The sequence below is a fragment of the Hetaerina americana genome, unplaced genomic scaffold, assembly GCF_022747635.1.
Source record: "Hetaerina americana unplaced genomic scaffold, ioHetAmer1.1.p SCAF_16, whole genome shotgun sequence".
NCBI lineage: Eukaryota > Metazoa > Arthropoda > Insecta > Odonata > Calopterygidae > Hetaerina > Hetaerina americana.
In genome coordinates this window covers 1,715,880-1,721,404 of record NW_027286719.1, presented here as the reverse complement: position 1 = coordinate 1,721,404, position 5,525 = coordinate 1,715,880, and positions in this window count along the sequence as shown.

Here is a 5,525-nt window from a genome sequence, read left to right as displayed (position 1 = left end):
GGCGGCGTGCGCGACGAGACGAAACTGGAGACGCTCCGGTCGGTCGGAGTAGGTGGGGGAGGGGGTGGGGGAGAGCGGAGTGGAACTGGCGCAGGTGCGAGGGTTTGGCGCGATTGGGGGGGCGGGGGGATTGATTTGCGGTGACGTGGTGGGTGGGTGCGAGTGTGTGGTCTACCGGGAGGTTAGTGTGAGGGTGGGTGCGCGCTTCCCCACGCGCTCCCCCTCCTCTCCCGTCACTCATTCGTCAAATCTGGTCGCGCGCCTTTTATTTCCACGGATGATCCCGGGGGGGCTCATTCCGACTCACCGGCCCCCTCCACCGAGCGAGCCTCGCCTTTCAAATTCGAGGCGGGACCGTGCTCCAGGGATGGCGGAAAAGGATAGGGGACCAACGTGCGCGTGGCGTGCCCTCAGGGGAGGGGAGGCTCACGGGCGCGGGTGTCGACACTCCCAGCCGCTCACAACCTCCGGCAGAGTGAACTGAGTAGATCGTATACTATACATACAGGGTTCGTCCGGAAAATAAGTGTACTGACCCTTGGGCTGGGCGCGCCGCTCCAGGCGCGCCCAGCACCGCTCTGACGGGCTGCGATTGGAGGGGGGTATGTTGGCAAGCGACGCTGAAAAAGGCAGTCGGCTCTGAGCTGTAGTGTAGTGAGGAGCTCTGTTAACGCGAACCTCCACGCTCGACCCACGTCACGGAACGCGATGCCGAAGTTTTTGGAGCAGCGTTATTCCATCAAATTTGCGGTAAAGCTTGGGAAATCGTCTACCGAAACTGTCGGTATGAACAACCAGGTTTACGGGGAGTCAGCCATGTCCAGAAACATGATCTTTCGGTGGCACAAGATGTTCGTGGAGGGCAGAGAAGAGGTCGACGACGAGTCTTCGAGAGGTTCCCGATGATGCCTTCGCGGGAGCGTTCCAGGAATGGGAACGCCGCTGGAACAAGTGTATCGACTCACAAGGGTCCTACTTTGAGGAATATTAGCTTAAGATATGTAAAAGTGTAATACTTTTTTTTCCTGAGCTCAGTACACTTATTTTCCGGACGAACCCTGTATGATGTTTGCTTTCGTTGGATTTCGTGATACTTTATACGTGATCATTTCTCATAAATTTGAGAGCGTTTTGTGTTGAATGTTCATGTGGTGGTGGAGTTTCGCATTCTTGCTTGCTGTGTCCTGGCTTGTGTGTTGTTGGATGGCTTTCGTGCTGCATCCTGTGGTGCGGTTGTATGTTGGTTTATGGTATATGTGTTTGCATGAGTGTTGGATGAAGGGATTTTTGCATGAGTGTGTGCGCCGCTGTGGGTATAGTTTTCCATGTTGTTGTTTTTGCATATGGCATTGTTATCTTTTACGGGTGGTGACCTAACCCCCCCGCCACACGCCCTTGTGGCGGCTTGCGGGGTATTATTTAGATGTAGAAATCTACGTCTTAGATTTATCAATGTCTCAGGATTTATGATCATGTGAAAAACATATCGTCTTAAACGGAGAACAAAATTTTTTTTATACAATTGCGAAATTTCACCACAAAACAAATGGGGACAAAAACGCTATATACGGACATAAACTGAAACCTTGAAGTATTTTGAATCTTCTAATTTTGGTATTTGGGGAAAGGAGTTGTGCAATCGACCATGATTGGTGGTATGGATGGCGATTGCCCGGCTCTATGCCATGTGGTTCGCCAACTTTGTGTGCGCCCTAAAGGTGACAGCCACGTACGATGCGATGTTGTTTTCGTATTTGGTACCGAAAAAAATATCTTACCGTAATGCCGTGTCGTCCTTTTACGAGTAGCACAATAGCTTACCGTACCTTGCTGGAGCCGAAACGTATCGTACCGTTTTTTCATGCGATTATTCCGTATTCTAGTTTCTGATATGAATATCTTTGCATTATAGACGTGAATCTTATGAGAAGGCTTTAGGTGTGGTTCGAGATCACGTAAGCGATGCAATTTTTAGAAGTGCTGAATTCAAAAATAATGCTAAAATCTTTTAAAATGGAATTTATCCCAAGTTAAGAAATTCCGCTCATATTGCAAAACCAGAATTGCCTCTTTTATTATCCATTTACTTATATCATACTTATTATATACTTATTCCACACGAGATTTAAGTTTTTGTCTCAATTTCAGTCACTCTACGCCATTTCAATTTTTCTGGAAAAAAATTAATACATGCATGCCGTAGTTTTAACGTGCTTATTTCAAAATGAATGCTGAAAACTCTTCACGCACATTTTACAGCTGAATGTCAAGATGTCGCCCGTTGGTGCGTTTCAGCATAAGAAGCTTCGTTAGGAATACAAACTGCTGAACATAAAAAAGGATGATAATATCCTACGTCGGCATTTGCGCACGATCATTAAAACGCACTGAATCAGTCATCGAGCACGGTGTAAATTTAACAGTTACTCTGACGACCTTTAGACTTTTTCATGCCACATTTGCTACTTATGTGTGGTAAAGTTTACATTATATCGTTAGTTAAATTAGGCATGTCCTTCATGAACTGTCTATATATTGTTTTATTTACAGTCCATAATGCCCACTAAAGCAACGGAAAAGTAGATAAATAACAAAAAGAGAATGTTTACGAGAATTCAGTGAATTAAAACTACGGAAGCCTCTTAATCGTTCGATAGTTTATTGTGCGATCGAGGCATCGAAGGAGTTATTCACGAACACACGACGTTTAGTTTGGCGTATTTGGTAGTTCAGGGCTTAAGTCTTCTTCTGGGGAAACTTGTAAAGACCTTTCAGTACATAAATGGATGAGGGAAAATCCTCTCAGCACGCGTAGTGAACAAATAAATGAAAAAATAAATATGGATGCAAAATATAACTAAGCGTAAAGGGATAACGCAAAAACATCACCACATTAAAACTCACACATTTCCTGGACACGGGAACATTCCCGCGAGGATGAAAAGAGCTTCCCCCTACCGGAATTGCGCCATCTTATCATACGGATTTAACAAATCGATTTTGAATGGCACAGTTTCCCTGGACTGCATGGTTTGTATAAAAAGTATCGGGAAATGTTTCGGGGGGAAAAATAGTAGATTTATTTCCGATATTACTAAAATACCTAAAAACTCTTCAAAGCATATTCTTTTAGTGTCGAAACACTTTTGCCAGCATCCTGGTTATTTTCATTAAGTAACAATCACGTCATTTACCAATTCCTTGACTCAAGTGGAAGTTTTCATGAGTACGGAGTTTTATTGATGCAGAGATAACTGTAGATTTTGACCATTCTCTCATGTTAGTATTAATGACTTTGTAACAATAAATCATCATCATTCCCTTTCCTCACGTGATGTGATTCGTGAACATTTGCACAAGCCCAGTTTGGTGAGCAGAAGATTTCCAGGAGCGACTTCCAAGAGAGGTTGTCAAAGCGCCCTCTAAGTCCCATCACCAACCTATCCTCCCTCATTTAAGAATTGGGTGGAATACAGATTTTTCAGGAGGAGCTTTAGTATTTACAAATTGCATTGAGGTTTAACATTTTTACAGCCTTACAAGAACATGAAAGCACAGCCCCCGAGGTGATGAAAGGTTGAACGATGAATGCGTGTTGACTAGCAGTGCTGATGAAGTATTTTCCGATATCAATAGAAACTCAAGTCATGCAGCAGACAAATTGGCAAAGCAAGCGCAATTCGATCATGACTAGAGAGCCACCAGTTTCGTATGGCTATAAAACCGAAGACGATTCCGAAATGATTGTCTGGGGATTAGTTTAACCAGCACAGTGAGTTTTGCTTGTGTCTTTTAAAAAGTGCTGTGTATTGTCCTAAGTAAATGATGCTACTTTATTATGTTTAGTGAAAATATTCTGGTGCAAAATTGCAATCGATCTAAAAATTTATCTTTAGTGTTATTAAACTTTTTTGAATTTATATTAAATTAAATTTTAGTCTCTTTATTTCACAAATAAATGAATGTATCATTAAGGGTAGCGATGATGGATACAGGCATAAGGTATTTGAATAGAGCTAAATGCGTCGACAATTTTTTTTTAAAATTTCACCCTTGCTTGTTACATTGTTGCATGCCAATTATTAGGTCCTTTTATTTCATTTTCTAACGATATACACAAGGGATCTATTTGGTTAACCTTCTCCATTCTTTTCAGTAGCATACAATTTTGGTTTTCAGAACTGTGTGGACTCTTCTCTTCTGCTAAAAAGAAACATGAACAAATTCTATCCGCACGATTTTATTTAATCTTGTATCCTAATAAAACAGTACTTCATGTAAAATTATATTTGCTCTGGAGACCTAAAAGCCAAAAAACAAGTTTACTTCAAATCAATTATACGCATATTTTTGTCCCATTTTAGAAAGCTGCCGAAGCAAATGGTATACACGCATACTTGGCCAGTGGCCGATCAGATAGTCAGGGCTTGCGTGACCCGAGGATTGCAGAACTTAGTAATACACGAATCAGTATACAATGAAATTAAATAATATTTTTCACGGTGTTTGCAATCATAGTTCGGTTAAATTCATTAACTAGACTTCCCTCGGAGTGCGAATGTCATTCGCAACCGCGATCTTATGAAATTAACCATTGGAGGAAAATATATCCTTGATTATATGCAACTCTTTGAGCCTTCGGTGAAATCAAGAGGACGTATACAGAAGGATACGGTCGAAGTAACGACAGACAAGCCATCGAAACGTATCAATCCTGGCCGGCCATTGCAAGACTTCGCGTTGGGAAATCCGAGAGATCTTAATCCATTTAAATGTACCATCTGTACAATTTAAATCATTCTAAATTCTTTATACTCTCATGTACGTATTTTGACTTATTTCCTCCATTTATTTTTAGCATCCCATGTTAAATACTATGGGGAAGCGGTAGCCCAGAGGTAGAATGTTGGACTGTTAACGGGTCTCATTCTCGGGCATAATTCTCTGTGCACCCTTGGCTGAGTTATTTTTCTGGTACTAAAACTCCATGGGAAACTGTAGGAGGCATTTTAAATCTGTATTGTAGTCTATTCTTTATCTCTCCCTATTTAATTATTCTCAAATCGCTCCTTATTTCCTTCTAAGTCACTCTGAAATTTTCTGATTCTACAACTTGTGGTTTTACCATTACTTTTCTTTTACGTCAGTTATGCATTAATCATATTCTTTGAAATATATCGTCTCACGAGATCATTAAGATCAAAGTGACTACTGGACTTGTAAAACAAGGTACTGTACCAACCTCTTCTAAGCTTTATTGAGCCCAGAGCAATGCAGGTATATTTTTAAGAATAGTTAAAAAATCATTAATTTGCCAATAATTACTTTTTCCGATCCATTTTCACATCAATTTGAATAATAATTATTCAGTGTTATGATATCAAAGTTATGCTCTGTCAACAACTGTTAAATTATAATTATGCAAATAAACTCGTGGCAGTTGTATGAAATTAAATTTTAGCATACCTGTTCTCTTTCAGTAAAATCGATTTATCGGACAATTTTCCTTGCTAATATTTGGTAAT